Below are 19,128 nucleotides of genomic sequence, written 5' to 3' on the forward strand. Positions count from 1 at the left end.
ATTTAGTTACTAGATGATTTTGACCTTAGCTCTAAAGGGCAACTGAAGACAGGCAAATGAAACCAAACATTAAGAAGGGGCTTACTGCAAATCTTTTTGAAATGCAGGGATTGAAACTATTACAGTATACAGCACGGTTCAAAAGCCTGACTAACTAGGCAGGAGCTGACAAAGAAACATGAACTAATGCATCCATTCCTTTTACAGCAGGCAGGGCAGCCTTTAGGGATCCTTGTTCTGTGTTTCTGCCATAGGTAGCCTGGGAATATTCTTGGCCTCTGTGGAATGACATGTGGCTGTGACAGCCATACAAAGGGCTGAGAGACTGAAAAGACACAGGCTTCTTTTTACAGCCCCCTCTGGGTTTCTTAACATCAAGCTCTTTCATTTCCATGTAAACCACCTATTTCACCTATCAAAAGTGGCTTGTAGAGGACAGGGTAGATTTGTACCTTATAGACTAACCAAAGGGTATGTACAGGCATTCAGGGAGGTTAGGGGGAGGTTACATGGAGTTAAAAATAGCTACCCAATCTAAGGTGAGTCAGGGTGGAGAGAATAGCAAGGGGGGGGAGCTCGGAGAATAGGGGGCCAGGTGGAGTCTTCAGGAGGAACTGGGGGGGGGCAGGCAGGGTCTTCAGGAGGAACTGGGGGCAGGCAGAGTCTGTGGGGGGCTTGGGGCAGGGAAGCAGGGTCTGCAGGGACATGGGGGAGGGAAGCAGGTTCTGCAGGGAGCATTAAGGGAATTTGGGGAAACAGGAGGCCCACAGGGGGGAACAGGGAAATTGGGGAGCTGGCAGGGTCTGTGGAGGGATTGAGGGGGCAAGTGGGGTCCACATGGGGGGTAGACAGGGTCTGTGGGGGCTTGGAGGGATTCAGGGGACAAGTGGGATCCACAAGGGGTTGGTGGGGTATGACAGGATCCATGAGGGGGGCCGGGGGGGGGGTCTCTGTCCCCCCTGACCAGGGACTATTTTTAGCCCCTTGACCCCCTCCACTCTAGATGACCCCCACAGTGAACCTATCACCCTTTGATGCTACCCATCCTGACTTACTTTGATTGGCTCCCAGCTCCAGCAAATACTGGTAACACCAGCACCAGGAGCAGCTTGAGGGATACGGGTTTGGTTGGTTCAGGGGTATGGGGAGGGCTGTCTGGAGGTGGGGCAAGGTGCCAGGGGGCTGAAAATAGCCAGGAGGCTGGGTAGGAACATTGCAGCCCTGGGGCTGGGGCTGGGGCCAGCAGCTGGGTTTTTACAGCCCCAGGGCTGTGCTGGAAACTATACAGAAGTTCAGTTAGATCAGTTTCGCCAGACCCAGTCTAAGTTAGACTACCTCCAAGGTACAGCTGACTTCGATCGAGTTGCCCATTTCTAGACCAGTCTTATTTTCCTGGAACTTCTCTACAGTTCACACTCTAGATTCCTGGTTAGGACAATCTAAGTGTAAGGTCTGTACCTGTGTGAACTAAGTTCAATTGAGTGGTTGTCTTTCATGTGATCTAACTTCCCTGGATGTCTGTATGTAGCTAAAGTGTGTGTGTGTGTGTGTGTGTGTGTGTGTGTGTGTGTGTGTGTGATGAAGCTCGCTTCATCAGAAGCTGTAAAAGGACATGGAGAAAGCATGAAGGAGCACAAGCAGAAAGGAGAGAGAAATTGGAATACAAAAGACAAGGGTGGTGGGGACCGAGAGATAGTAGGGACAGTGGGGACAGTGCTGGGAGAGTCAAGGAAACAAGCAGTAAGCCCACAGGAACAGAGGAGTCACCAAAGCTAACCCAGATAATGGGATAAGAATCCATAGTCCCTGTTTCAACTATACTTAACATAATCCAGTCTGTGGATGATTTCTCATTCTGCAGTTTCCTGTTCAAATTGGTTTTTAAAAGATGGCTAAGAACAGCCACCTTAATGTGAAGAATGGCTTGTGCCATTACAGCATCAGAGCAATTTAATACAAAGGGGACATTGTGCTCTGGCCAGCTTCTTATCTGAGTGAATATGATAAAGCAAACACAAGCAATGGAATGAAGGCCTGAAAGCAATGGATCAGAAAGAAGAGGCCTCTTAAAGGAAAAGAGAGAGAAACTGAGGTAGATTTTTGTGTAGGGGTTCATAATAGTTGAAAGGGAGTTAGAGCAGTAACTGAGTTCATCATAAGTAACTGATTCACTTGTCTGGGCTTTATAAAAGCCTAGCAACTTCCCTCACCAGCAGAAAGACAGGGCACCATTATTAGCATATGATTGTATAAATGACAGCTATATGCATAGTACCCTAGAAACATCATTGTTAGAAACATTTCACATTTACGTAGAAATTGGTGTATATTTCACCTTTTGACTCAATTCTATTAATACTTATTTGGGTTTTTTGCTGACTCCCAATTAAAAAAAGAAACCCCTCACAATATTAATGTGAAAACAACAACAACAAAGCCAGCGATGCACCCATCGGATTCCTCTCTTGCCACCCCCCCACGGCAATTTTAGTAAAATGTTTAAGAGAACATCCCAGCCTTCTTGGTGGGGCAGAAACCCCTCCTTGGTTTACATCTTGTTCAGAGTTCATCTTTACCTCAACTATTTTCAAAATGAAAACTGAAATCCTGCATGAGGATGTCAATTACTATTAACATTTGGTGTCATATGGGTCTGTGACACATGTGGTGGCCCTTTTCCCCAACACCAGTATTTGGGAAGGTTGCTAAGGTGCCTGCATCCCTCCCAGAAGATTTCAAGAAGAATGACAGGTCCCCAGGCTGGAGCAGGGAGATGATTGAGAAGGCCATTGTCTTTTTCACACTGAGCCCAATGTAATGCTCAGTAAAAAAAAAAAAAAAGAGGGGTGGCAGTTGTGTGAGTGAAGAGATTTACTGAAGTGACTCGCTAGTTCAAATGCAATCCTTCACCTTAAATTTACTGAACATACAATGACATGAAAGCTTTGGGGTTGGGATCTGCACAGCTGTCAGCAAGACATGCCTGCTAGAACAGGTAAGAGAAGAAGGATAACATAAAGTGGGAGGAAAATTCCGTTTCTTTCACAGATGCATTAAATAATTGCCTCAAGGAGTGAGAAAAATCATGAAAACTGACACAAAAAAGTGAGTAGCTTTCTCAAGGCCAGGAGGAAGTGGCAAAAAAGAAATGTTTGTTCAAATTTTGAAAAGTTATTTGCTTCAGTAATGTTGCAATTCCCAAAGAATTTGTACAGGTCTGAGATAATCTTTCACTAGATACATATTTCACAATAGATAGCTATCAAATTCATGTCTGTGGTTCCATGAACGCTTCACAGCCTCTCTCATGTTTATTCTCACAAATACCCCACCAAAGTAGGGAAGTTCTAGTTACCTTCATTTTACACAAAGGACCCTGAGGCATAGGTCCATGAAGGGACTTGCTTTGAAGCCATATACAAAACATCACAATACCTAGCTTTAAGGCTCTGGGCCCCTGTAACAAATCCATAGCTCTGAGCTAAATGCTGAGGCTCCCTGTACCATGCACAGGAGGAGTTAGGAACCTAAGCAGTAGTAGGGTTGGCGTGTTGTAGCCATGATGGTCCAGGAAATGTATGAGAGGCAAGGATTTTTTGTGGTAACTTTTATTGCACCAACTGTACAGTTGGGAAAACTGTTGGACAAGATTTTGAACATCGTGTACCCTTCCTAGACCTGCTTAGACCTGAGGATAGGCACTTGATGCCTGAAAGCTTGTCCAGCAGCTCTCCCAACTATACAGTTGGTACAATAAAGGATATCACAAAATATCTTTGTTGGGCAGAGAGCCACCTAAGCTGCCCAATAGGAAATGCTAAGGAGAGAGACATCACTTGAAATCTTCTTGGGGGCTTAGGCATCTGGTTAGCACCACCAGGAGGTATCTCCCTTCCCTCAGGAGTTACAGTCCTATACAGTAGGGCTGTGCAAGGCTTCGGACAGAGCTTTGGATCCAGAGAAGCTTTGGATGCTTTGGCATCCAAAGCAGCATGTCCAGATCGAAGTGCTGGCTTCTTCAGGCTTTCCAAAGCGGTTCGGAGCATCCAAAGCGCTTCGGAAAAGCTTTGGAGTCGCTTCGGAGATCTGGCCATAGGGTATAATGGGAAATCAATGAAATATCTATAACTTTGTTGTTTTTTGTCTGATTTGGATTAAATTTGCAGGTATTATAACCTCTGCTGAGACCATGCAGTCTGCTAAGTTTCAAGAAGATCGGTGCAGGAGTTTCTGGGGAACTGCACCCCAAATTTTTTAAAGCAAAACTAATGTCAGGGGTATATGTTATACCACAGCGGGGTGAAAGCTGCATGGGTGGTGGCTCCTGGTGAGGCCACAAAGCCTGCCAAGTTTCAAGAAGATCGGTGCAGGGGTTTGGGGGGAACTGCCCCTCAAGCTGCAGACAAGCAAAACTCATGCCATGGGTGATGCTGTGTGTGTTAAGGCGCAGCAGGGTGACAGCTACAGGGATGGTGGGCCCTGCTGATGCCATGAAGCCTGCCAGCTGTTAAGGGGATCAGTGCAGGGGGGTTCTGGGGCCCCACACCTCTAGCTGCTGACAGACAAAACTCATGACATGGGTGTTTGTGCAACTGACTGTCTCTGTCTTGGGGCGGGGAGGGAGGACACTACTGCATGCCTGGCTGCTAAGCTACTGTGTTACCAGTTACCAATTAATCATGATTCACTCAGGGACCAGCTCAATACACAGTAGCTAGCTAAAGTAGCCAGTTAATTACCATCAATTAACACCTACAAAAGCAGAGACTAAAGAGAGGAAACAATACAGACAATCAACTGCCCCAAGACAGAGACAGTCAGTTGCACAAGCACCCATGGCACAAGTTTTGCCTGTCAGCAGCTAGAGGTGCAGGGCCCCAGAACCCCCCTGCACCAATCTTCTCGACAGCTGGCAGGCTTTGTGCCTGCAGCAGGGGCTACCATCCCTGCAGCTTTCACCCTGCTGCACCTTAACACAAACAGTGTCACCCATGGCACAAGTTTTGCTTGTCCTCAGCTTGAGTTGCAGTTCCTCCCAAACCCTTGCACTGATCTTCTTGATACTTGGCAGGCTTTGTGGCATCACCAGGGGTACCATCCCTGCAGTTTTCACCCCACTATGGTGTAACACATAGATGTGACATGAGTTTTGCTTTCAAGAATTCGGGGTACAGTTCCCCCCGACCCCTGCACCAATCTTCTTGAAACTTGGAAGACTTCATGCCGTCAGCAGAGGCTACCACCCCTGCAAGTTTCATCCAAATCAGACAAAAAACAACAAAGTTATAGATATTTGATTCCCCATTATGCCCCATGGCAGGATCTCCGAGGCAGCTCTGAAGCTTCGTAGCCACTTCGGCCGGATCAAAGGAGAAACCTAGTCCAGAGCTCTGGATCAGATCCCTGGTATCCGAAGCGGCCAGAACTGAAGCCGGATCAGATCGCTGCTGACTTGCACAGGCCTACTATACAGTTTCCAAAAAGTAGATACCAAAGCCCATCCTTTAAAAAATGGAATAGGTGACACTATTTTGTTCTAACACAGAGCTGGAGGAGGAATTGCACCCCTTTTTATCCAATTATTTGGTGGTCAGAGCACTCACCAAAGATGGGAAAGATCTGGGTTTAATTCCACCACCCCTCCTGACCATGAAGAGGTATAAACTGGTATCTCCCACTTCCTGGTAGTGCCCTAGGTATTTAGGCCAGAGACTATACTGGAAGAGGAAATCATACCCCCCACTCTATCCATCCCCCACCTTTCTGGTGAAATCATTCCACGACACAGATTCAGGGGGTCAGCAAGAGGGGTCAGGGGGTCAGCAAGGGATTCAGGTGGTCCTAGATGACTCCTACTCTCCAGCCTACTAGTTACAGAAGTCACTGTGGCAGGAGGGGGTCCTGGTCTCTAGTATTGGGTCTAAGGTTTACAGATGATACCAAATTATGGGGCAAAGTTAACACACAAGAGGGTGGGGAATGGATCCAGGCAGATTGGGACAGGTTGGAAAAATGGGCAGAACAAAATAGTATGCAGTTCAACAAAGACAAATGCAAAGTGCTGCACCTGGGCAAAAAGAACCACCAACAGACTTACAGGCTGGGGGATGACCATCTCAGCAGCACAGCAGTGGAAAGAGATCTTGGAGTCATAGTAGACTCCAAGATGAACATGAGTCATCAATGTGATGAAGTGATCAACAAGGCTAACCGCACTTTATCATGCATTAGCAGATGCAGGACAAACAGGTTCAGGGAGGTGATGCTTCCCCTCTATGTGGCACTAGTCAGGCCCCAGTTGAAGTACTACATCCAGTCTTGGGCACCGTACTTCAAGAGGGATGTGGAGAATCTTGATAGGGACCATTCATATGGGCCATTCATATGGTCAGAATGGAATGTCACCTATTCCATTTTTGAAAGGATGGGCTTTGGTATCTACTTTTTGGAAACTGTATAGTAGGCCTGTGCAAGTCGGCAGCAATCCGATCCGGCTTCAGATCTGGCCGCTTCGGATACCAGGGATCCGAATGTTCAAATATGAGATGCATTCATCAGAAAAAATAATTTATTACGAATCGTTGTCTCAACTCCAATATTTGCATCTCATGTACCTGACAGTCATTTTCCTCAGTGTGAGAGCATTTTCAAGACTAAACAAAGAAATATCTAGGCATACACCAACATACACACTCCAATTCCTTGCACGTGTCACAGTAGCCTATGTTGGATGAGCCTATGAGTTGTTTTAACTAAAAAAAGAGAAGGAAAATGTAAAAGAGGGGGATAGTTTCTCACCAAAGTTATTTATCATTGTTATGCTTTTACCATGATGAACTCTGGTAAGAGGATCCAGTCTTGCTGCATCAACTGTGATATAGAGAAGAGCTATTTCCCTTTTCCATCATCCAATCTCATCCTCTTTAATGGGACCCATACTGCAGCTTAAAGGAACCTAGGGCTACACTAGAAACTGTGCTCATTACTTGAAATCTTACCTTCTGTACTGTCCATAACTTCCTGTGATGTATAGTTGCTGTGAAGCTATATTGATACTCTCTGGGTAGGACAATGGAAACAATCAGCAACTTTTTTTTTCCTGTATTGCATGTGTTCCTTATTATCAGGAATTGGGAATGTAATATTGATTGGGTCTGCTAGAATGTCAGTGCTTAATAACCCCATTAAATATAAAGTAGAATTTATGTAGTGGAAGAAATGGAAGACTGATACTGTCTCTTTCGAGACAGATTAATCACAGTGTATTTCAAATTGCTGCCTGTTCCTTTGCAGCTTTAATTCACAAGAATGTAGATTTTTTAAAATGTTCTCAGCAGAAGTCATACGGAGGAAGGTTGGAAAGATGATCACTTACAGATTTCTTTATTCACTCTCCCTGCAACTGCTTCTTTTTATCAGGATGGTGTGGGCCTCAGATTCTGCTGCTAAGGCTATTGTTGATGAGCTTTTTGTCAGAGGAGGCGATTTTCAGTGCTGGAGAATGTGAATAAGATTAATAGAAAAAAGAAAATGGTCATTGATGATCCTTCAAAGCAAGCTAAAGATTTAGCTGGTGTGTCATGCTCAAATGTTTGCAGAAGCCTCCTTGGTTCTTAGACTTGCCTATGCTATGCATTGAAGATGACATCCACCCCAAGGTACAAGACTGGCAACAGGCATATATACCATTTAAATCTAAATCACACCTTCAACATAAAAAGTACATGGGTCTTCAGTGGCTCACAGATCTTGAGGGAAGGGTGAATTTCACTCAAGGTTTACTAGCTTAATGATTTCCATGCTGTTAATGAATATATATTTTTAAATAATTTTGATTCCCGTTTCCCTTTTTGGCCTGTGTGGGCAACACCATCCCTCTGCCATACACCTAAGGAAGCTCCTACTACAATAGATTGCCTCACCAGGTGCAACATTTGCTGAGTTGCAACAGCCTATGCCTCACAGCTGTGCATGTAGAAACTGTGTCAGAGGGGAAAGTGCAGAGCTCAGATGTTATAGTGCTAGTTTCTTCTGGGTGATGCTTATAGAAAAGCTACTGCTGGAAATGATTACATGGCAAACAAAGCCATCTCAGCAACTGCTGGACAAACGACTCTCACCTTCGTGATTTGTACCTTTTGTTGAAGTGATGCCTATTCACCGACAGAGAATCCTGGACCTGATGGACCCTTAGTTTCTCAAAGAATAGCAGGGTTGAGGTTGATATAAGACCTTGGTATGGTAGAGAAATAATGAATACTGAGAAAATATTGAACACTGAGAAACAGCAGGAGCAGGGGGAGGATGGCAGATATTTTTTTTAATGTAAAAACATTTTTGTTCAAGCAATTAAAGGAGAAGATTAAGGGTCAAGACACTCCTGGCTCTACTAAAGGCTCTCTGCAAGACCCTGGGCAAATCAGTACACTTTTTGTGTGCCTCATTTTACCCAGCTTAAAAAGCCTTAAAATAGCAACACCACAGCCAGGATGCTCAGATGCTTAATTAAAAGCTTCTGATGGGGGAAAAGAGGCTTGATACATGTAAAGTAATAATGAAGATAGCATGCATTTTTACAGAAGCTACATTTTACATTGAGCTTGTCCTCACAAAATGACAGAGCCCCTAGCCCCAGAAGCCTGCTGTGCCTTCCAAACTGTCTGTTGAAAAGGCTTTACCCCACTGACCGTCACTGAATTCTCTCAACAAAATCAATTAGCAATGGCAAAAGCCCAGTCCTCAAAAGGTATTTAGGCACCTACTCCATTTGACTTCAGTTCAAGTTGGGGACCTGAATAGCTTTGAGGGTGTGAGCCAAAACCCTTTGTAGACTTTACTGGGGCCCCAGCTCCAAATGTACTTTGTGATAACCATGTAGTTTACGCTGAGTTTGCTGTTCAACCTCTTTGCACTAACTCTAGAATGTAACCTGAAAACCATATTATTTCTGTCAACATACCATATTCTGGCCCACATAATAGCATTCATTCTTCAAATTTGCATTATGCACCCAACACGGAGTTGACTGTTTGCTCTGTGTTAATTTTTCAATCTGCCTCTCTTTGAACAAAGGCAGTGGTGCTCCATCTCCAGCCCGCGGGCCAGATCCAGCCCACAGAGCTGTGTCTTCCAGCCAGAGGGTTGAACACCACTCAGGCACTACGCTGCTTTTGAAAGGTGCCTGTGATAGGCACACAGGAATCCTGAATAGGAATCCCACTGGCCTGCCCTTAGATGAGAAATCTGCAAGGTAACACAGGGCTTATTCAAGTTAATTAAATGAATAAAATTCATTCATGCCCTCTGTTAAGAGGAGTGTACTGCTCGTGAGGGGGAGTAGAGCCTGGATTAATACTGCTACAACATAAAAACTTATTTAACCATGTTCATTAACATCAAGAAGAAGGTAGGGCATGGTGGCACCTTAGGGACTAAAGGGGTCCCTTGAAGAACATAGTATCAATGGGGGCATGAAGAAATCACCTCAAGTGATCCTCTCAAGTGAAAGAACTTCATCAAGAGGATCCTGGGAATTCCTTTCAGCATGCAACTGGACAAAATTTAGTTCAGTTTAATTCTCACACAAAGTGCACTCCAACAGGAGCAGCAGGAATAAAAAACTCTAGAAGTAAGACTTGAGCCCATGTTTTACCCAAGCAATGACTGTGACATTAACTGGACTACACTGGTAAACAGTAGCATTTTTCTGGCATGGAAAGAGACATGAAAAAACTTTGTCATTTTTGCACGTCACCTATAATAGTCTCCCCACCTTGCAGCAGATCCCAGGCAGAGGGTAAAGTATGCAGAATTCCAGCAGGTGCCATTCACTTCTGTTAGTTCAGTAAGTAGTTCTGTCTCCTGCTGCCTTGTCCACTTGCTGATTGCTTGAAGCTGCTTTCCTGCTATTCTCTCCATCTGCTGGGAGAGAGGGAGTCCTTCTGGTGCCTTGCCTTGTTCTTTAGGATTTTCCTTTGCCAGACACACTGTTTCCCCACTGAGAGACTTAAAACTGAATTGTTTACATCAAAGAGTTTTAAACTGATTGGAGGAGAGCAGACTAATGAATGAAAGGAGGATATAAGCTTCAAAAGGTTTTTAGCAACATTGTCAATAAAGAGGATTGCTTTCTTCTCCTCCCTCCAACCAGATACATGCACAGAGGAAAGAAATATAAATCAATTTTTGACCCAAACCACCTATCTTACTGGGAGAAGCCTGGTATATTTACAGCCCTGTCATGTAAAAATGTGGCAAACTCACAAAGCAGATTGTACAGTTTGTCAGTATTTCAAATCTGCCAATATTCATTGCAATCTTTAATTACAAGTTGCTCTTATCCAATGGTTCTTAACAACCTTTTTAGATTCAAGGCACCCCTCATTAGAATGAAAGCACCCCTCAGAAAATGCTAGCGCTTAGCTTTCACTCGTTTTTGGCTATGGAAAAGTAATAGGATATTTTTTCCATTGCAAAGAACTCAGAAAGACCACAGTAGGTCAGCATGTTTTTAACACTGTGGATTCCTATTTGAAATGCCTGGGTTGATCTTGTGAATCATGTTTGTACACCTAACAGTGATAACATTGCATGGCATACCACAGCACCCTTAAAGGATTTCATAGCAGGCCCAGAGTGCCACAGCACCCTGTTTGCGAATCACTCATCTGGTCCTTTGATATGTTTTTCTTGAGGGGACCCCATGGTATGAAGGATCACTTTTAGCTCTCCTAGAAAGGCCCCCAAGGCTAGAGACAGACGTTCAAAAAGCCTGAGCCTGAATTGATTCAATCTTTGCAGGTTAGTCTAACTAGCTGCCAGGTGGGGAGGGGGGCTGTCTGCAGTGTTGGAGGGGGAGGAGGAGGGGAAGAGTCCCCCCCTGGGGCTGCACTGCACAGAGCCCCCCTCCCCACCCTGCAGTGGTGGGAGGGGAGGAGGGGGGCTGCTTCACCCTGGCTGCAGTCCTCTGGTGGGAGCGGGGCAGGAATTAACCCCCTCTCTGCCCCCTGAGCCTTAACAGGGCCATGCTGGGATGGCTGTGATCCCTGCCAGTGGGGCAGGGAATAAACCCCCTTCATGATTGTGGTCCCTGGGGCACCGTGACAGAGGTTGCTGCCCCTCCCCCTCCCCTCACTGTTCCAGGGGTGGGGGCAGGGGTATGGTCAGATGCCATCCTGGCATGGCCCTGTTAAGGTGAAGGAGGCAGGTCCAGGGTTAATTCCTCCCTCTGTACCTTCTGCCCCTGGGGACCGCTGCTGGAGTCTGCCAGCCCCAGCCACTGCCTCCGCCACTTGCTGGCAGATCCTGGCCGTGGTGGGGTGGAGGGAGGGGGGAAGGAGGAAAGAATTAACCCCCCTCCCTGCCCACTTTGCCTTAACGGGGCCATGCTGGGATGCCTCTGGCCATGGTCCCACCCCTGCTCAAGCTAAAGGGCAGAGGGGCGAGGCCAGCCCTGCTCTCTGGAGCAGAGCACACAGTCCAGCCCAGCACTGCAGAACATGCTGGAGGACTCTGGTTTAACTTAAACAAGGAAGGGGTCTAGGACAGAATTTGCATAAACTGGTTTGACCCAAATCAGTTAAGTCTGATACTACATTCAACCAGGTTTATCTTAAACCAGTTTCAGCCATTTTGAAACTGCTTTATATGCACTGAAATTATGTTCTGTTACAGGTTTAAATCAGTTTCTGATCACTTAAACTATGATGAGTAAACTTAAACTTCAATTATGTATAATTTCTGCCCCTAGCCCAAATGACAATGAAAGAAATTTGATTGTAAGGGTTATTTTTGAGCAATGTGTCCCCATCCCAATTCCTTATCCTGTGATGTTAGGCAAATTTCCTGATTTGCTGAAATTAAACAGCTTATACTTGTGACCATTGCCAAATAGCATATTTTATCATTACAGCTGCAAAACAAAATGTCATCTATAGAAGCATTATTGACCAGAATAAAATAATTAAGAGAAATGAAGCAATTTATTGTCTCATTTCAAATAACAACAGAGTTATTTGAGGCAAGAAGAGCCAAATGGAGTGGACTGAGAAAACAACATTTATAATAATAACGATGCCTAGACACACTGTAACTCACCACCCTATGCTGTCTGATGGCTGCTGTGTTCTCTTATTTGTTGCCCTCTTCTTTGATACTTATGTAGCTAAATGGCATGCATCACTAATTGATCTTATAGTTTCATAGTTTCATAGTTTCAGGGTCGGAAGGGACCTAATAGATCTTCTAGCCCGACCCCCCGCCAGGGCGGGAGAACAACCCAAAAACACAAACAAAACCACTCACCCTAAAAACAAAAACGGGACTCAAATGAGTCCAGCCAGGTAAGTATCCAGCCTCTTCTTAAAGATCCCCAGGGTAGGGGCCAGCACCACCTCCCTTGGAAGTTGGTTCCAGCTCCTAGCCGCCCTGACTGTGAAGTAGTTTTTTCGGATGTCCAATCTGTACCTCCTCTCCATCAACTTGTGCCCATTATTCCTTGTTATGCCAGCAGGGGCTAGGGGAAACAGCGTCTCCCCCAAACCCCTCTGGTTCCCCCTAGTGAGTTTATAGACGGTCACCAGGTCCCCCCTCAGCCTTCTCTTGTGGAGGCTGAATAGGTTCAAGTCCCGCAGTCTCTCACTGTAGGGTCTGCCCTGTTGTCCCCGGATCATGCGGGTGGCCCTCCTCTGGACCCTCTCCATGTTGTCCACATCCCTCCTGAAATGGGGCGCACAGAACTGGACACAATACTCCAGCTGCGGCCTGACCAGCGTCGCATAGAGGGGGAGGATCACCTCCCTGGCTCTACTCGAGATGCACCTGTGGATGCACGACAAGGTCCGGTTAGCCCTGCCAACCATGACCTCGCATTGTCGGCCCATGTTCATCTTGGAGTCAATAATGACACCAAGATCCCTTTCCGCCTCCGTGCTCTCAAGTAGGGAGCTCCCCATCTTATAAGTGTGCTGCTGGTTCCTACTACCCAAGTGCAGCACCCTGCACTTGTCCGTATTGAAACGCATCCTGTTCCTGTCTGCCCACCCCTGTAACCTATCCAGATCCTTCTGCAATCTCTCTCTCCCTGCTAGCGTGCTCACCTCCCCCCAAATTTTGGTGTCATCAGCGAATTTAAACAGGTTGCTCTCCACCCCAACATCAAGATCGCTGATGAAGACATTGAACAGCGCAGGGCCCAGGACCGAGCCCTGAGGGACTCCACTACCCACCTCCCCCCAAGTCGAATATGATCCATCCACCACCACCCTCTGAGTGCGACCCTTCAGCCAATCTGCAATCCATCTGACCGTGTAGGCATCTATGCCACAGTCGCCTAGTTTACTAATTAGGATGGGGTGAGAGACGGTGTCAAAGGCCTTGCTGAAGTCCAGAAAGACTACATCCACCGCGACACCTGCATCCATGGCCTTTGTGACCTGATCATAAAAGGCAATCAGGTTGGTCTGACATGATCTCCCCCTAATAAATCCATGCTGATTGCCCCTGAGCATCATCTCGGATGCCGGCCCATCACAAATGTGCTCCTTGATGATCTTCTCAAAGAGCTTCCCCAGGATTGAGGTAAGACTGACGGGCCTATAATTGCCCGGGTCCTCCCTTTTCCCTTTTTTGAAGATGGGGACCACATTAGCTACCTTCCAATCGTCTGGCACCTGGCCCAAGCACCACGATCGCTCGTAGAGCCGTGCCAGGGGCCCTGCAATAACCCCAGCCAGCTCCCTCAGCCTCTGTTTGCCTTTAATTACAATTAGAAATTAAATGTTGTTTGTAATGGAAATAGCATAGTAGAACATAGGCAACCTGGCAATAAGAAATGTGTGATATATATATATATATATATATTTTAGTTCTTATTCAGGATTAAGGGATTCAAATAGGTATGAGAGACTTGCTCCTTTGTGCAGAGTGAACCAAACATGGCTACTTGGATTCAGCTCAGGCACTGCAAAAGTTGTGCAAATTGCCCTGTGAGTCAGACACTCTTTTCATCTTACTCAGCTGTAGGTGTCATGCAGGACTTTTGAAAGCAGGCAATTTAGTGTGGTTGATTTCTCAGATCCCTTGATGCAGGCTCTCACAAGACCCCAGAGCCCACCGCACTATTAAAGCAATGAAACTAGCATTATTGCATTGGCTGAAGAATATACCTTCCCTGGATTTTACAGTGCCTTTCATCCAGAAAGCCTGTCTCTCTCTTCCAGCTGCAGTGGAATCAATTATTGCGTGGGACATGGGAGCCATTACAGAACAATTTTTAAAGGAGAAATGTATACATTCTTCTGCCAGGCAGTGGATGACTGTAACAAAGGCAAGATTCAAATTTAGGGGTTTTACTCTAACTTTTAAAATTCAGCTCAAGCCCCTACCCAGAAACCTGGGAAAACAAATTTTAACCAAAGGTTCTAAGGTGAACAACATTCCCCACTTGCAAGCAAACATTTAAACTAAACATGGTTTATTACAAGGGGGAAAAGGGAGCAAACATGCACTTTAAAGACAGCATTAGCTATCAAGCAGTAAGTGAAACCTCAAACAGATTCAAGTCACCAGCAAACAAATGCAGGAGCTACTACCTAGCCCAACAGTTGGGAAGGAAAACTCTCCCAGGAATGCAGACCCCTGCAGAATGCACAGTGAGTGTGGACTTATCAGTGACCTTGGTATGACTTTGCCTTAAGAACATTTGCGTGCTACGAACTTCACAGATTTGGAAGGGAGGGACAGTGGACATAAGTCTTATCCACCTGCCCTCTGCTATGGCACATTTTAACTCCAGACAGTGAACCTATGCCTACAAACAAGGAAGGCAGGTGCAAGTAGCCCCCTCAAACATATATACTAATGAGGGTATGCAGATACAGAATGTGCAGTTACTATCAGAGAATAGTATGCTTACTCTTCTGGCCCTACAGGCCATATGAGTGGCACAAGGCTTTCCCTTGGGAGCCCTGAGATGGCTGTGCAGCACTTGGGAGCCCTGCCTCCCTGCCCAGCAGCAGCAGAGAACACAAATCCATGGTGCTGCCACCCCCTCTGCCGCTGGGCAGGCAAGGGGCACCTTGCCATGGCACAGCTGGTGCAGGACCCCCAGGGGTAGGGTAGCAGGTTGGAGAGCCCTAAGCCCACAGTGGGCAGCCTGCATCTGCCCCTGCCCTGCACACAAATTTGGGGGAGCACGTGCTTCCTATGCCCCCTGGACAAGCTTCCCACACCTCTCTCCTGCTCCCTGCCCCAACCCCATGCACCACCCTGGCCAAGCAGTGCCTCCCACCCCTGCCCCATTCCCTCCCTCACCATTGGGGCCTCAATCTGAACACATCCCCCGCCCCCATACCCCTTCCCACCCAGAGACTTACATGCAGGGAGCTTCTTTCAGTACTCCCTGGCTATATTTCTCAGCCACGTGCAGGTGTGCACATGCACGTGGCAGCCCCCGTGTCCCACTCCGAGCCATGCCTTGCAGACTGGAACACTACCAGCCTGCAATGGGAAACTCACCCTTTCCTGATCTCTGCAGGTACTGCAAATCCAGCACAAATGCTGTCCCAGAGTCATGCAGCCTGGAATCAGGACTTGAGGTTGGATCTAGAAATTTGGCAGCAGGGGAGTGGGGCCATTACTACCCTGATGCCATATTTTTGGATCCATGTGGAGCCCTTAAACTAAACAACTTGGCAGTGGGGGCTGGATCTGGCCTGTGGACCAGGGGTTGAAGACCCTGTTACAGGACATAACCATAGTCAAACATGCAGAATAGAAGCAGGGTTACACCCACAGGCAACACGTAGGGGGGGCACATGCCCCCCCTGAGATTGGCCCTTGCCGGGGACTGGGGTGCAATGGCCAGTGCCCCCCCCCCGAGATTGTGGGGGCACTGAGAGAAGCACCAGCGGCACTTCTGTGTTTGCCACCAGCACTTCTGCCAGCAGTGACGATCTGCCACTGAGGGACCCCTCCCTGGTCGACGATTGGCTGCTAGTGCCCCCCCCCCAGTATCAGGTGGCACCAGTCCCCCACGGTTACATCTAAATATATTTTCTGGGTGTAACAAAGCAAGGGTGGGAAATGAAACACCAAGAGTCAGCAGGTTATCCGTGCTCTGCTGGAATTTGCTTAGGAAAAACTAGGCAAAAGCTTCCCTACAAATAACATTGTTGGCTCTCAAGAGCATATGCTCATTAAGTTCCTCTCCTTCACAGACTCTCTGAGGCACAGTCTCTGCGCTTTCAGTCTATATTGCCAATAATGGACATGCTTTTCTCCCACTAGTTCCTATGAGAAAGACACCTAGGTATTATCATTTGGACAAGTCAGTCCAGATGATTTGCCTCTTTCTCAAAACTCCTTTCAGCTCCCATGAGTGAAATGGCTGCCTGTATTACACAATAGTCTCAACAACCCACACATCCTACATGCAGAGGGCAATAGTATGTCCCCTTTGTGTAATGTGATAGGGTGGCATGTGATCCATCCTCCCTCATTAATTATGTATGCACTTTTCATGAGCTTTTCATTAAAGATTAGCATCACTCTATGGGACTCTTAGGAGGTACAAAGATTTTGCACAGGATTTGCTCTGACCTAACTCAATAGACTTTAGTGAAAGTCCTGATTAGGCCGGCAGCTAGGTGAACAAGAATGAGGAGTGAGGCATACGTGTGTGCGCTCATGCATGTGTGTATGTGCATGCATACATATATGCGTGTGAAGTAGGCAAAGGTTTCAGGGCTGTTACCTGACAAATTTAAAGATGATAGGTACTGTATTCTGCAGTCTAGAAGATCTCAGACCTTAGCTTAACATTTGTAACAGGGTGCAAAATAAAGGGCCTAAATTTCTTTACCTCACAGCTTGAGCAGCCATTTCCACTTACTGCTAAACATGTCTAAAATGTCACTTGTCTACTTCAATAACATTTTGCACAGGCCATACCAAGGTGTAAATGATGCCTTATATTACAAGGTAGTGGAGACCAAGCCCAAAAAGCTTGCTTTCTTAACCAGTCAAAGCTTTCACAATTAATTCCACACTTACAGAGTTGTTTAGGCAGAGTAGAGGTGTAAAAAAGTTCAGCTGAATTGTTTCCTTTATCTCCTGTTCATTTCCTGTGCATCTCCTCCATCTCTAGATTCAGAAAGATACCTTGATCCTTGATATACAGTAGAGCCCCAGTTTTTTACATCAAGATGGTTCATAACCTATAGCTGCTTGCCAAATTAAGACTGAGACACTCAGCTGTTTGCTGTGGCTTCTACTTCAAAGGACACTGCTGCTTCATGCACTGGAGCTCAGGAGCGGTTCTGTGTAGCTCATTGGAGAAGCGGTGCCCTTTAAAATAAAAGCTGAAGCAAGCAGCTAGAGCACCTTAGCAGTCCCACGCAGCTGTTTGCTGTGGCTCTGAATGCCCTTAGCTACTTCACAAACCTTCAGCTTCACACATAGGGCAAGACACCAATCCTGCCAGGTATCTGAGTGCTCCTGTATTTTCAGGCCTGGTTAGGAATGAGGCATGCATGCTGGATGGTGAAGAAACAGCACATTTCTCCAAAGCAGAAAACTATTCTGGTGCCATAAATCCAGCTTAGAGTGGAAATGAAGAGAAAAGCCATTCCCTGTCTTTCAGCAGTTATCAGTACTATATCTCAGAGAAGACAGGCAGAGAGCTTCCAGGGCACACTGTGATAGATACCGAGAAACCTGAACGTGCAGATTTGTCTTACATGTACTTGCAAGCTGATGCTGACATACCTCATACAGAGATTAGGACGGGGTTATCGGGATGAAAACAGGACGATCAGAACTGGCTGGCAGACTTGGGAGTAGTGACCTTAAAGGGCTAGAGGTCTGAGAGGTGTTCACAGGCTCTTTCCCTGCTTTGCTTCCTGTCAGGGCTTTAGTATAATCCATTCCCCTCTGCACATACCAGACACCACTTCCATTACTGCATTAACTAATTAACCATTAATTAGTTGGTAAAAGTAATCCTTCATTTAATTACTTAAAATGGAAAATCAGAGATCGCTGCTCTGAGGGACTTGGGAAGTGGGCAGAATCCAGCAGCTGATTCTGCAGTATGTTTATGAGGGCCGCATCTGGGATTTCATCTTGCAGTTGTAGTGCAGCCTTGTGGTTCTGAATGAGGGCTTAGCATCAAAGTGACTTGGTGCTTCATGTCTGTATAACAGAAAGAGTGGGTTGATAAGGAAGAGGGTGATGGAGACCTTGACAGAAGGAAGAAAAAAGTGGAAAGCAAGGGGCGGTGGTCCTCCAAAATCACTTTGCCAAAGTCACTCCTTCCAATGTCCTAGGGGCGTACAAGCTTCAAACAAAACAAACCAAAATAAAAAGTCTGCAGCCTCCTGCTGTTTCTTTATAGCATACAGTTTGAGGGATTTTTTGTTCCTTGGAGAAAACCCCTACCATGTGTTTAAATAGCTCAGAAAATCATCAAAGACCTTCATCTGCAAAAGCCATACAAGCATTCTTGCTGTTGATGCTACTATGGAACAATTTATTAACAAAAGAAAAAAGATCCAGGTTATAGACGGGAACTCAGCACTATTCATGCTTCATGAGTGAGATTACACTCCTCACCATTCAATAGCTACCGAAGCAAGAACTTTTGACTTCTCTGGCTTGTCTCATTAGTTCTGACTAGCAGAGTTAATGACACAGGGCTGAACATATCCTTGAGTCACCAGGGTTCCTAATTTATGATGCAGACAGTTACAGGTCTAATGTGGTAGCAAATACTGAGAGTCAAACTGTTATTTTTTAATCCCCAACCTCAAGAGGGAATGGGTCTTGATGTAGGCTAGCAGGCATGCTCTAAGACAGGTGTTATATACTTCTTAGAAGAACAGATATTAGGTCAGAGAAGACCAACCCAGCCAGAACTTTCTTGGCTCTGTATAAAATTTAGCTAGGCATTGCAGGTGAAAAGACCAAAATTAACCTCTGGCAGTATGGTTTATGTGAGGCATGGACAAAGTGCCTCTACCTAGGAGAACAGTCCTTTTGTTGTCAGTAAAAGCCTGTGGAGGTGCATTTTCAGAGACTTTGGTAGCAACAAATCTTACTTCTCCATTAAGAGAAGCATATGCTATTTGC

General features: G+C 46.1%; 1 long non-coding RNA gene across 1 annotated transcript in view; it reads right to left on the reverse strand.

Annotated features, from left to right (window-relative positions):
* LOC102380099 overlaps positions 1-12,127 on the reverse strand; it is a 13,997-nt gene extending 1,870 nt beyond the window's left edge. Inside the window, exons 1-4 of the long non-coding RNA XR_324296.2 lie at positions 12,097-12,127; positions 9,773-9,921; positions 8,121-8,232; positions 7,376-7,494 (exon numbers count right to left, since the gene is read on the reverse strand). This is a non-coding gene — a long non-coding RNA (uncharacterized LOC102380099). The remainder of the gene's footprint in view (positions 1-7,375; positions 7,495-8,120; positions 8,233-9,772; positions 9,922-12,096) is intronic.
* Positions 12,128-19,128: the final 7,001 nt, after the last annotated feature.

This window comes from Alligator sinensis, unplaced genomic scaffold (genome assembly GCF_000455745.1).
Source record: "Alligator sinensis unplaced genomic scaffold, ASM45574v1 scaffold93_1, whole genome shotgun sequence".
NCBI classification, from domain to species: domain Eukaryota; kingdom Metazoa; phylum Chordata; order Crocodylia; family Alligatoridae; genus Alligator; species Alligator sinensis.